General features: G+C 48.8%; 1 protein-coding gene across 3 annotated transcripts in view; it reads right to left on the bottom strand.

The window, feature by feature from the left end:
• Positions 1–14,497, bottom strand: part of BCL9L (BCL9 like) — a 211,520-nt gene that overhangs the window by 183,694 nt on the left and 13,329 nt on the right. Inside the window, exon 1 of one of the 3 annotated variants that reach the window (XM_086956742.1) lies at positions 7,357–7,460. The exons of the other annotated variants lie outside the window; for them this stretch is intronic. The gene's annotated coding sequence lies outside the window, so the exon portion shown is untranslated. Of the gene's footprint in view, positions 1–7,356; positions 7,461–14,497 lie in introns of those variants that run through there. 3 annotated transcript variants of the gene reach the window in all.

A 14,497-nucleotide genomic window follows, 5' to 3' on the forward strand; every position in this document is an offset into this window, starting at 1 on the left:
GAATGGTGTGCGAGGAAAAAGCAACAGCTGTAACAGAGGCGGTTGGACAGGGAAAAGCAGCTGGGTCGGGAGACAACACCATGGAAAGCGGGGCGGGGGACCGCACAACACAAGAGAAGAAACAACTTGGACCGCTTGGGGTGGGATAAGAAGCACACATGGGAGACAGCTCAGAAAAGCATGTACTCTCATAAAGTGATTCACAAGGAAAACAATGGTTTCCTAAAAGCGGACACTAGTGGAATCATAGTAGGAGACAATCAGAGAAATGGCAGACTATGGTCTATGGGAGGGAATAACCCAAGTTTGATGAGCTAAAATAAATAAATCGAGAAAATAGAAAGCAAACAAATGTGAGTGGCAAAACACAAAGCCAGTGGTATTCAATGGACAGAATGCATTCTTAGGAAAACTTTCATCATGTCCCTAATATGCTCTTTGCAACCACACAGTTGCACTGTTTTGACCTAAAAAGGAAGCCACAGGCAGGAAAGGTGAAATACAGGCACAAAATAACCAATTGGAGGACGCGTGACAACCGGATGTACAGAGTGACAAGAATAGCTGGGGTCCCGTATACAGAATAAGAAAGGAAGCCACACATTTATCTTTGCAAATACTGGTACATCATGGCAATATACAAACGGGTGACCATGAAGTGGAGCCAGAAACAAAATGTCACAGGCCGAACTTGAGGACCCAGATGCAGCATAGGACAGGAGGCAACAAGCAGATCTGGGCACACACAGGCACAGAGTGAGCATATATACGGCAAAACAACGAGAGATGGAAATAAGAGAGGCTCAGACCTGGGGGAGGGGGGCACATACGTAAAATAAGTCAGGAAGCCACAGGCAGGCCCGTGAAAATACAGGCAAATAAGCTTGACGACGAGCTAGAAGTAACTTCAAGCGCTACCCTGGGTGCTATATTTAGAGCTCTTTGTTTATTTCGTGCCCTCGTGAGGTCTGAGATCTTTTACTGCCTTTTGTCCCTCAAATGTGTCAATCATCCTTGAAACAGGATGTCCACCTACCATGGGTAAACTCTCATTCGAAGAGAGTCTCAGAATCTTACTCATATTTGTGAGCCCCTTCACATTAGCAGACTTTACTCACTCACGGTCACTCAAAAGAGTCTCAGTCACAGGAGAGGGTTTCTCATACTTGCAGGTCTCACTCATTCACAAAACAGAGGGTCTCATTCATACGAGTAAGTCTCACTCTTAGGAGAGACTCACATTTGATTTGCCGCGCTTAACAAATTACCGATAGACCGGAAGGAGAGGGTCTCACTTAATGAGTCTCACTCCGTTAACAGACTTTATATAGCAAAAAAGTGTATTGAGAATGAATCTTTTAAAGGGTGAGACATGTCTATGGACGTCTGTACTTTCTGGAAAGGGCCGACTGCAGGCGAGGCGATTTTATATCAAACAAGGAACTACCACAAAGTATTGCCCAAGCCCAGACACCATACCGGAGTGAACTGGAAGACTCTGGGGAAAGTCCCACCTGGAAACGTGGACGCTAAACACTGAAGGAAAGGGTTGTATGTTTTCGCAGCACAGAGGATTGGCCGCCATTTAATGGAACACCTATAGCCTGCAAACAGAAGGGCTCTACATGCATAGAAAGCAGGAGGGAAGATGGCACATCTATAGCCTGTGGGCTGGAGGTCTGCGTACATGCACTCTATAGGGAGAACTGCACACGAACAGCCTGCAATGCAGGAGGGACGTATACACTCCTATGGAATGCAGGGAAGAGGCGAGTAAACCTGTGGCAGGCAGGACTGAAGTCCTCATTCTCTGGCATGCAGAAGGCAGGCTGGACGCTTAACCCTGTAGGAGAGGCATGAGTTTGCAGGAGCAAGGTCAGTACTCCCACATAATGCAGGAGGGAGTAATGCACACCTACAGCTGGAGGGAGAAGGTTTTGCCTGCAGGACAAGTATTAAGAAGATAGGCGTAGGCCTGAACTCCACTGCGAGTGCAGGAAAGATGCTTGTGCACCTTTAGCATGCAGGAGGATGCACCCATTGCCTGCAGGAGAAACAGGTGCCACCGGGGGATACAAGCACAATTATAAGCAAGACTCTCAGACACCTCTTGCTTGCAGGAAAGATGCCTGTGCACATTTAGTATGCAGAAAGATGCACCCATTGCCTGCAGGGGAAACACGTGCCAGCGGGAGATAACATCACCCTTGTAAGCGAGACTCTTCGACACCTGTTGCTTGCAGGAAAGGTTCCTGCTCACAATTAGCGTACAGGAGGATGCACCCATTGCCAGCAGGAGAGACAGGTGCCAGTGGCAGAGGTCAGCACACTTTCAGGTGAGACTCAGACACCTGTTGCTTGCAGGAAAGAAGCCTGCTCACATTTAGCATGCAAGAGGATGCATCCGTTCCCAGCAGGAGAGACAGGTGCCAGTGGGAGACACCAGCACACTTGTAAGCAAGACTCTTAGACACCTATTGCTTGCAAGAAAGACCTGTACACCTCCAGCATGCAGGAGGGAGAAAGGAGTACCTGAAGCTCGATGGGGTGAGCGTGAAGCTGCATGTGGACACTACTGCACCTCTGCAAGAGAGAGCGGTGTACACGCCTGGTGTCTGCATGACATGTTCGCACTCATGCAGGAGAGTTGTACATCTGTAGTCTGCAGGAGAATGGGATAACAGTTGGAGACAGAAGAAATACAGCCAACACAGCATGCACTTACACCTTTACACACGTGGTACCTATACCAGAGGCCTAGGCAACTGGGGGCTGCAAGGCAGATGCTTACATTACATCTGCCACAGAGTGACCCGCACACCAGGAACCTGCAGGAGAGGCATGCAAGACTGCACCTTAGAGGACAGGCTTCAGTCAAACTAGAAATGGCTCCAGTGAAGAGACCTGCCTGTCTGCAGGCTCGTGGACTGAGAGGGAGTGTCTGCAGTTTGGAGACACGACACATGGGTTATGAAAGGAGCGGAGGGACATCTGTGATACAACGAGCTCCAAACACGTGACCCAGTGAAAGGCCTACACATTTTCAGCCTGGAGGTCAGTCAGGGCTGGCGCTAGGCATTGGCAGTGTGTGCAGCTGCCCAGGGCCTCGCGCTCAGCTTAAAAACAGGGGGCCTGCTTCACCGTGAAAGGCCACGCTTTCACAGTTAGTCCACCTGCTCCTCCAGGGCCCCCTCCCCACACAATCACAATACACACGCAAGAGGTCTCGACCTTGCTGGTCAGGGCGTGGTGAGATTCCTGGGGGTGCAGGGGTGGGGAGAAGGACAAACAGAGTGGGGACTGCAATTATGTTGGCTCACGGTGTCAGGGGCGGGGCAGCACCTCTGTTAAGTACGGCCATTCCCTTTCTGCGTTTTGTTCCTAGGCGAGAGAATGCCCCTTTGTGTCCAGGAACAGCCGGACATAGGTAAGGAGAGGTGGGTGAGGGGAGGAGGGAGCAGCCAGATCACTGGCTTTTTTTACATTTTGCATTACTCATTCTTTGATGAGAATATGCATTTAAAAAGCATGTACGACTGCTGTGGTAGAGCAGTGTTTTGTGAAATGCCTTGTTACTGCTTCGAGGCGAAGGGAGGGGGCCCCTTTCCCTGGGCCTCTAAGCACTAGATAGAGCAAGCTGCAAGGTCCAGATGTGGGGGCCCCCCTTCCCTGGGCTTTGTAGCCATTACTCCCTCCTTCCATTATTTGTATCCCTGTGAAATGTATCCAAAAAAGAAACACTTGTTGGAAAGGTAGTTTCTTTCTAACATTTTTCACTTCCAAAGTGCAGACTCGGGACGGAGAGAAATAAAAGGTTAAAAATGTGAAAGGTAACTAAAGCAAGACAGAGTGTGTTGAAAAGGGGCCAGATTGATTTTATTCACATCCAAAACACGTTAGTGTCACTTTACAGAATTTGCCAGTGAAGCACTACTTTTGTTTTCTTGTATTTCTCTGAACAGCATTGTTTTTTTCCGAGTGAGGAAGCACACCATTCCTGGAGGTACTGTGCAATACCTGCTTGATGGGCGGATAGGAAAACAAAATGCATACCACTGCTCTGTATTCATGAATGTGGTCTTTTTATACCATACTTCTTACATTTTGTAAGGATCTAAGCAATGGACATTGAAAAGGGTCCCTTTCGGCCCTGTAGTCATGTCATTACCTTTTCATGCAAAAACACTCACTGATTCTGAACAGTGAGTGTAAAAGCGTTGAGGTTAGCATGTTGTTACTGCTTACATTTCACATGCTTTACTTAATCTTGCATGCCCTATGTGTGTTTGCTTTTTCCAGTATGTTACTTGTTTTTTTTAGGCAGCATATTGCTCTTGTCTAGTGCGTAATTTGAATTGCGTTGCAACGAGGTGTTTATAGCTGGGCACAATTGGGTTGTAGGTGAAGGCAGTGCGAGTTTCCCTCAGTTGGGCAGTATGGTGGTCAGTGGGGGAGAGGATGTGGCACTATGGTCAGACCTGCCAAATTTGGAACCGTGGAACCAGTATCAGCCTTCATGACCAGTCCACCAGATCACTCCCCTGATAGAGCAGAATTTCCATGCTAGACCTTAGAAGCCCTCGAAAGACCTTAGAAGAATGGTGTCTGAGCACCAGCAGATGGACCATAGCGGTGGCAAGTGTGGGTTAACCTTGAAGGCCTGTTCACTACAACCCCTATTGAAGCTCACCTCCAGTCTTGCGGGCAGGCCTACGAAGCAGCACACCTTAGAGCAACAGTGACTCTGTGACTGAGGTCACAGGACCCTCGAGCAGGGAGGCTCTAGGGCGGTGCGATCGGTGAGATCGCACTTAGAGCTGACCTTGGGTGGGGACGTCATGTTTGTGAGTATATTGTGTTTTTAAAAGCACTTGCTGCCTCCTTCCTGGCCTCCAGCAATTTTCGGCAACAATAAAAATGTCATGATATCTCTAGTGATTAATGTTCCTTCCTAGACAGAGCTAGAGTTTCATCAGGTGGAAGTTTTGACTTGTGAAACGGTAGCACAGAGGTTTAATGTGCCTGCTGCAAAGAACATGTACCGTGCAGATCACTAAGTCATCATGATGTAAATAGGCCAGTGGGTTACTGTTGTCAGACATGCTTTTGTTACTTGCAGTTTATAAGTCAAAATCCTAACACAGAACAATGAACTATTAACTGTCATCTAAGAGCTGCATACATACACACAAGGTATAAATTAGAGCATTATGTTTTTTTCCCCAGTCTTTGATTATCCTAATGATGCAAAAAGGGTTTATTTGGACAGAAATCGATTCTGGTTATTAAAGAGAATCCCCAACCATGGTAGTACGTTCTAAATTCAGAGTTTGTGTTTCTCCAGATAAATAGCTATTAAACAATACTGCCTACTAGTAGTATTGTCATGGCAGTATTGTCATGGGACTCCTACACCTTGTAGTCCTTTGCCTTATGTAACATTACCTTTTGTGATTTACACAAGTATGATTGATCGTCTCTGTGTAATGCGTGTGATATACAGTTCTCTGACACCCTACACTGATGTCAGTGGCGCTGTAATTCAAATTGAATGCATCTGAGTGAGAATGTGGTTATGGAGACCTGAGGGGCACTGTTAAAGGGTGGTAGTGAGGGAATCCATGGCAGAACGAGTCATTGGGGGGGCAACAAACATTGTCGCACAGGGCTCCACCAGTGCTAAAGCTGGCCACTTCTACTTCCTACAGTTCTAACACCAAATCAAAAACATTGATTTGAAAACCCCTTTAATCTGAAGCATACCTTCAAGTCAATGTACGATTTAGCAGTGGTCTCGTTGTTTTAAGTCTTTTTTTATTTATGTACAATCTTTATTTGTTTGCAATGGAGTCTTGTAAATTTGTATTATATGTGTTGTGTTTTTGCACTTAACATAATTCTGGCGAGTATAGAGCCCACACACAAAAAAGATTGTCCTACGACTGTGGGATACTGGTGAGAGGATTCAAATTAAAACAAATTGCTAAGTATTAACCCCTTCCCTGCTGGCCCGTTTCCGCCGCTGTGCGGTAAACAAAGGAACAGGGGCGGGCCATGACGAACCCCAGCCGTCATCAGCACACGAGCACCGTAGTGCATGACGGCTGGGGTTCGTCATCAGCATGGAAGGGGTTAATGTCATCCTAAGGTAGCACAATAATGGCACAGAAAGACAAGGGAGCCTTTTGAAATTTGCGATTATATCCATGAAGTGAGGGGTTTTCTCTTGTGTAATTTTATATTTTGAATGATCCCGCCTCTCATTACCTCAACAGGGTCTCCCTCCTTTATGAGACAGAACTGAAATGCTTATCATGCATTCATCTGGAAACAATCAGTTAACATTAGTACAAAATAACCATCTTTGTGAGACCTGCACCTAGCTTTTCCATCCAATGCGACAAATGTAATCAATTTAATAGTTTTAAAATATATGGACTTATTTTATTTGTAATTTATCTTTTTGTCCATGTAACAGCTATCCACATTAGATCTCTTCAGTGATGCCAAATAAGATCAATAGTCCTGCGATGTCACTTTCTGTGATGTCACTTCTTGTGATGTTACCAAGGATGGCTCCTCCACTAGGGCAGAGGAGCATCGCCCCAATGCTTACTCGCAGTTCGAGAAGTAGAAACATAAAATGCAAAAACTACAATTTTGTGTTTCTGCTTATCGCACTGCGAGAAATCAGAAGTGTTTGGTTTGGGAGGGGTTCTGCTCTAGGGCAAGGGAGGAGTGGATTGCCCAGAGCTAAGGGCTCTGACTGTTTGGTCGGCCCTCTGGGGCCGACCAAACCAGTCATGCGCACTCTAGCCTCTCTGGTCTGGCTGGTCAGCGTCCCGACCAATCACAACACTGCCATTTCTGCGTTGTGATTGGCTTAGGGAAGGGGAGGGAGGCTGCAGGAGAGCAGTTCAGGAGCAGAGACGACGCGAGACCCGGGAAGGTAAGTTTATTTTTATAACCCCCCCGCGTACCCTCCCGCAAGAATCCTGCGAGAACCCCCACCCGCGAGTCATGCCGGCCGCAACTGGATGTTGCATGCAAATTAGAGGGGCCTTACATCTTCCCTTTCGCCCAGGGCCCCAGAAGTTCTAGGACCGGCCCTGAGGTCAGTTACCTGCACATCTGGGGACTGGTTAAAGACAAGAGACGAACAGAAGAGGCAGAAACATCTGGCGGCTACAGGAGTAAGCTCTCCACACTTGGGGTCTGAGGTGGAGTGGCCTGCACACCTTGGGGGTAAAGGAGAGAAACCTGCCCCAAAGTCCGGAGCCTGCGGGAGAGGTCTGCACTCACACACTGGTCCTACCACAGGCCTCCGGACAAACCCCGCAGGAGGTCTGTACTCACCAGATCTGCATTCACGGGGCCCACAGGGCTCGACGAGGCGAGATTAGCCCGCACTGACGCCCAGTAGCCTGCACGCCTAGGCCCAGTTGCTTCCTCCCACACGCTGAGCTCAGTTTGTACTCTGGGGTCGGAGGCCATTTTTTTCTCCAAGGCATTCTGGGAAAGATGCCAACTAGAGCAAACTGCTAAAGAACACAGACTGTAGAGAGCCGAGAAAGAAGGATGGCAGGCTTTGAGGAAGAGGAGGGTCACAGACAGATCATGCGGTGAGAAACAGGAGGGGCAAAAGCAGATATGGAAGGTGACGATCCACCGAGCATGTCAAGCCGTGGAGAGGCAGGGGAGGCACAGGCAGAGAGCAGACAGAGCACGGGGAGAGGAGGCGACAGGCACCCAGGGAGAGGAGCGAACAGAAAGCGTTAATGGCAGAGGCAGCTAGATTGTAGGCGCTATGAAAGGAGACAAGTTCAGATATTGGGAGTGGAAAGAGGCACTGGCACTGTTCAGGGCAAAGAGAAGCATTTAAAGGAGACACCGGCAGAAAGAGGTGAAGCCCGGAAGAGACTAAGGACAGGTAGGGGGGAGGGGACAGGAAGTTTGAACACAGAGTGGGGAAGGGGACAAGATGCACGGGCAGGGAGAAGAGTGGCAGAGGCGGTGAGAAATGGGAAACAGGTATGCGAAAGCCAAAAAAAAGTGTGCGGGGAGGGGGGGAAGGGAAACATGCATGTCCAGGACAAGCAGGGTTGTGCAGAAAGTGCCGATTCTGCGTGCCAGGCACCGCCACAGCTCCGCCCCTCCGGCTCCGGCTCACATTTCACTTTAGTTCCTGTCCAAGAGATTCAGTTATTATAGCTAAAAAAAGAGAAAGAAAGAAAAAGAGGCTGTGCCGAGTAGCAAGAGCCGGGTTAGGGATCATTCTGATGGTGCTTTCAAGTCCTGCAACCATGGGCCAAAGTTGTTGCAGCGACGGACCAACAGTTCCTGCATTTACAGCCCCGCTGCTGCAGCAACAACGGCACCGGCTGCAGCTACAACCAGCAGACCCCAAGATTCCCAGCGCCCCATAGCTCCCTATGGCAACCGCCCCTGAAGCAACAAATGCAGCCTCTGCAGCCATAACTAAACATCTTCTGCACCCGAAGTCTCTGGCCCTGGAGCCACAATGCACGTCTCATCTACCTACATGATCTGATCCTAATGCACATCTTCTGCAGCCTCTGTTCTCATCTTCTGCAGCTGCAGTCTCTGTTCCCGCAGCCACAAATGCACATCTTCTGCAGCTGCAGTCTCTGTTCCCGCAGCCACAAATGCACATCTTCTGCAGCTGCAGTCTCTATTCCCGCAGCCACAAATGCACATCTTCTGCAGCTGCAGTCTCTGTTCCCGCAGCCACAAATGCACATCTTCTGCAGCTGCAGTCTCTGTTCCCGCAGCCACAAATGCACATCTTCTGCAGCTGCAGTCTCTGTTCCCGCAGCCACAAATGCACATCTTCTGCAGCTGCAGTCTCTGTTCCCGCAGCCACAAATGCACATCTTCTGCAGCTGCAGTCTCTATTCCCGCAGCCACAAATGCACATCTTCTGCAGCTGCAGTCTCTGTTCCCGCAGCCACAAATGCACATCTTCTGCAGCTGCAGTCTCTGTTCCCGCAGCCACAAATGCACATCTTCTGCAGCTGCAGTCTCTGTTCCCGCAGCCACAAATGCACATCTTCTGCAGCTGCAGTCTCTATTCCCGCAGCCACAAATGCACATCTTCTGCAGCTGCAGTCTCTATTCCCGCAGCCACAAATGCACATCTTCTGCAGCTGCAGTCTCTGTTCCCGCAGCCACAAATGCACATCTTCTGCAGCTGCAGTCTCTGTTCCCGCAGCCACAAATGCACATCTTCTGCAGCTGCAGTCTGTTCCCGCAGCCACAAATGCACATCTTCTGCAGCTGCAGTCTCTATTCCCGCAGCCACAAATGCACATCTTCTGCAGCTGCAGTCTCTATTCCCGCAGCCACAAATGCACATCTTCTGCAGCTGCAGTCTCTGTTCCCGCAGCCACAAATGCACATCTTCTGCAGCTGCAGTCTCTGTTCCCGCAGCCACAAATGCACATCTTCCGCAGCTGCAGTCTCTATTCCCGCAGCCACAAATGCACATCTTCTGCAGTCTCTGTTCCCGCAGCCACAAATGCACATCTTCTGCAGCTGCAGTCTCTGTTCCCGCAGCCACAAATGCACATCTTCTGCAGCTGCAGTCTCTATTCACGCAGCCACAAATGCACATCTTCTGCAGTCTCTGTTCCCGCAGCCACAAATGCACATCTTCTGCAGTCTCTGTTCTATCAGCTATAATTGCACATCTTCCGCAGCCATAAATGTGCATCTTCTCTACCTACAGTCTCTGCTCAAGGGGCCACAAGTGCACATTTTATTCAGCTATTTTCTCTGCTCCCATAGCCACGCTTTACATTTTCTGTAGGTGCAGTGTGTGCCTATGGACTGCAACTGAACATCTTCCAAAGCGGAGATCTGCTGCTATGACCACACCTGCCCATCTTCTGAAGTTGCAGTGTCTGCTTCTGTAGCTGTAATTGTACAGTTTTGAAGCGACCAATGCACAGCTTCTGCAGCTATAACTGTATAGATAGGCCATGTGCCTACAGCCACAACTGCACAGTTCTAAAGCCACTGCACATCGTGTGAATAAATAAGCTATGCAAGTGCACAATTTTTGCAGCCACAAGTGCACGGCTTCTTAAGCTCCTGCTCCGTGTCTCCAGCTAAAATTGCACAATTGCTGCAAGTAAGGTCTCTGCACATCCAGCCAGAACTACATAACTTCTGCAGTTATAGCCTGCAGCACTGTGTAGCTTCTGCTGCCTCAGCTACATAGCTTCTTCATATAGCCATAACTGCACAGCTTCTGCAGCGACATCGTGCTGCACTGCCTAGCTTCTACTGCCTCAGCTACATAGCTTCTACAGTTCACCTAGCCATAACCAGTAGATTTTCTGTCAGTGTCTGTCTTGAGTTCTCTCAGCGCCGGGACACTCTATTGGAGTAGCTGTGCACTATACAAGTACCTATTTACATTACATTACATACATTACAACTGCACAGCTTCTGCAGAGACATCTTGCAGCACTGCCTAGCTTCTGCTGCCTCAGCTACATTGTTTCTACAGCTCCTGCAGCCACAAATGCGCAGCGCCTGCAGCCACAAATGCGCAACTCCTGCAGCCACAAATGCGCAGCGCCTGCAGCCACAAATGCGCAGCGCCTGCAGCCACAAATGCGCAGCGCCTGCAGCCACAAATGCGCAGCCCCTGCAGCCACAAATGCGCAGCCCCTGCAGCCACAAATGCGCAGCCCCTGCAGCCACAAATGCACAGCGACTGCAGCCACAAATGCACAGCGACTGCAGCCACACTTGTTTAGCTTCTACAGCTACATCTCACTGCAACTGCGGCCGCACCTGCACAGCTTCTAGAGCGGCAGTGCCACTGCATCACAATGCCTGTTCACAGTTGTGACAGCAGTATTCCTGCACCTTCAGCATTCGGTCCTTAGCCACAGTCCTCCGCTCCTGGAACGCTAGCTGAATCTAGGCTAAGGTGCCACTGTCTCCAGTACAACAAAAGATGCAACTGTGGTCATGTTCACATACTGTAAGTCTCAATCGTACTAACAGATATTTAATGGGTCATCCCTCACCCCTTTGGGTAAGGGCACTCTCAACCCTTTGCACCCGGAACTTACATCAAACCCTAACCTAGCCACCTGGCGTGGCTGGCGTTAAGAACGCGGCACATGGAAGCGGTTCTATTTTGAAGATCATTTAAATACAACTCTTCTCCAGTGAAACTGGATGATTCTGAAAATCCTGTGGCATACTATCATCAGCAGCAGCTCCAGGAGAGACCACCCTTGGGCTCTTTTTGTGGCCCTTTCATCAGAAAAATCGAGGGACTTTTAGAAGTGGGTTTGCTCCCCGAATATAAACCCTTCTGTAGCAGCTAACAGAGCGCCCCCCTCCCCTACCCTCTCCTGCGCTACCACAATAAGCAGGACCATTCACATAACTAAGTGGCTACTACATCCCTAATTCAGCCACCTTCCACTTTGGTGATCAACATGGCTTAGCCTCGCATCACACCTCAGCAGCCAGTGAGCACCATCAGTGCCAATGATACCCCCGCCTCGCCTCCACCAGCCAATGACATTCTGCAGCATATTTACACGGCGACAGCGGACCCCTTCACCAAGCCTCTAGGTGAGCGCGGTGGACACCACTTCACAATTTAGGTGGGCACTTGAGCTCGGACGCTCTCATTCCTTTACAATACATACCCATTACCAAGATCCACGTGGCCTCCTTCCAGTCACCTACAGTGGCATGCAGTACAATAGCCAGTTGCCGGGGAGCTAGGTCACATACTCACTACTGGTTCCGTCATTTCACAGGTGGTTCACTCCCGCCAGTGCTGCAGTGAATACCGACGTCCAGGCTGAGGCTCGACCTCATTCCCTTCTAGGTGAGTTAACAAACACCTCTCCCCTCTACCCGTTTCAGCTTTCTAGACAGGTTGGCCAAGGGACACAGTAGTAGCGGTAGGGCTCTACTGTCCCCCCCACAGGCTGTACCCATTGATCTCCTGATAATTAATCTCCAACAGTAAATACCTCAAGATGTATACGAGTAACCGGTATGTACCTTGCATGTTTTTATTCCTTCTATAAACTGTTCCGCAAGGTGGGCCGGTCACCTTATACACTGTAACACTATTGACGGTGTTTTAACTCTTGCCACGTTTGTATGTTACGTCACAGGTTCCTTTATGTAATGATACCGTGATGTCTCACCCTTGCTGTTTATTCCCTTTCTTTCCTCCAGGTTTTGCCAGAAGAAAGATAATACTTGCACCCCTTTTCTTTTTTCTGGATGACTGTTGAATCCATGACATAGGGACAGTACTCCTTAGGACACTCTTTTGACCGTCTCTGACACTTTAGAGTAGATTAGGATTCTTGTTTAAACCCCCCGTCCTGATGAAATGCAGCTCATCCATTAGGAGAATCAAGGCGTGAAAGATGTCGATCTATTGACCCATCTTTACTTCTCACCTCACACACTGGGCTGCAGCAGGTTTAATTTCCCTTGCCAGCCATTAACCACTGCATTAGTGCCCAGCAAATAAAGGTTCTTAGGACACTCATAGCTATTTTTAACTCACTTACAACACCCACTCTACTCACTACACACTTGCCCCGCAACCTCATTTTCTAGGGCCTCCTGGCTAACAACATACAAGACCTCTGTCAAAGAGCCCCTGCGGGGCCAGTCGGGCATTGCAGCGCCGGCCCAACGAGGAGCTGCCCTATGATGAAGCATGACACCTCTCGGGGTGTGTGAGGACCCTTACTACTTATTGGAGCTCCCCCTTCCCCTGCTTCCTTCTCTTACCTGGAACCCAGTTCCCCTTTGATCCTCTCTATCACCTCCATAGGAACTGTATACATTTTGATTCATTTCTAGGTATATGGGCATGTATGCTAAACCTACACCTAAAAAGCCCTCGTCCCTCCCTTTGTATATGCTCCATCCCTATAAGCACTCTCAACTGACCTCTGTGACTAGTTTCTATCCTGTTCTTTCGCTTCTGGTCCCTGGACCGATTTGTGGGTCTATTAATGTATCAGTAGGAAAGCAGTGCTTTAAATGGGCCGGTACTGTCCGGTACGGAGTACCGGCACTTTTTTATTTTGAGTGGAGGAGTACCGGCACTTCTCAAGAGAAATGCTATACTTTTAATTGGCGAGTGCCGGCACTTCTCAAAAACAAGCAGGTACTCTGGTAGAGAGTACCTGCACTTCTATTTTTCCATTTCAAGCACTGTAGTTAAGACCTAATGAAAATGTGTAACACTGGCTCTTCTGTTGCTAGGTAGGCCATGGAAAATCAGATCTTCTGGAAGAATGTGGGGGGGCCTAAGTACCAAAGAAATGCTATTAACAGAAAAAAAAGAAACAATAAGGAAGGCTTAAATCTGTTTCCTTGGAGTTTACTAAAACGTAGATCTTAAAAATGATTTTAAAATGCCAGACTAAAAGATCAGCAGCACTAAAATTCAACAATAGTCCTATATGTTTATTATGAATTCTTATTGAATGTCTTGCAGTCGCATAATACTAAAACTAAGTAATGGGGCTATGATTGAGAACCTTAAATAAAGTTCCCAAATGTATTCTAAATGTATGTAATTCAAAATAAACCTAACGAAGCCTTGAGAAATAAACCTCCGTGATAAAGGTAAAATCATGGCATATGGTAAGGAGTAGTGCCGGGTCAACAAACACAAGCAGTAAGCCCGTTTTTTTGCAAAATTTAAGATTTTGTGAAGTCTGCGCCTTAAGAGAATTTTTTTATTTAAAAATGACTGGTGTTTGCAAGGGAGATACACCTTGCACCGGCCAGGCAGATCGCACAGGGCACAGCCGGTGCTAGTGGAAAATAGGGACATTAATAAGGCGCCGCCCCAAAGGGCATCCCACAGGCAGAAAGTGCGTGTTAGGTTTAGCAGATTGGTCCCCCGTGGGTACATGTAATGCCAGGTGGTATTAGAGGAGGCGGGCGCAGCACCAGGGGCAGAGGAGGCTGACCGAGCACATCGGGCCCCAGAAGGCTTCGAAAGACTCCCGAGGGAGAAGCAGGCTAGCAGTACGCCTGGGGGGCACAGGAGGCTGACAAAACACCTCGGGCACAGGAGGATGACAGAGTCACCTGGAGACACCATATTTAGCTCCACTTTGTGTTTTTTTTCCAGCCCTTCTCCCGGTGGAATGGAAAAGGCAGGAGGAGCATGAGGCCACACAGGTAAACACACAAAGGCACGTGAGTACAGACGTAAACAGTTCGTGAAGATGCAGGCACACAGGAAGCATTACATAGAAGCTGGGGTGAGGGCGGGGCTAAGGCTACGAGCCTGCGATATGATGGCAAGTATAGGCTGCTGCACAGATCTGATGCTCTCAAGCCTGTGCGGGGCGCGCAGGTGCACAGGGTGTGAAAAGTACTGTTTCTAGCCTGTGGGTCTTAGTTCACACCCTAACCCCGCTCTGATGGGTTCCCATCGAAGCTAGATCAATTT

The sequence above is a fragment of the Lissotriton vulgaris genome, chromosome 2_1, assembly GCF_964263255.1.
Source record: "Lissotriton vulgaris chromosome 2_1, aLisVul1.2, whole genome shotgun sequence".
Lineage (NCBI taxonomy): Eukaryota > Metazoa > Chordata > Amphibia > Caudata > Salamandridae > Lissotriton > Lissotriton vulgaris.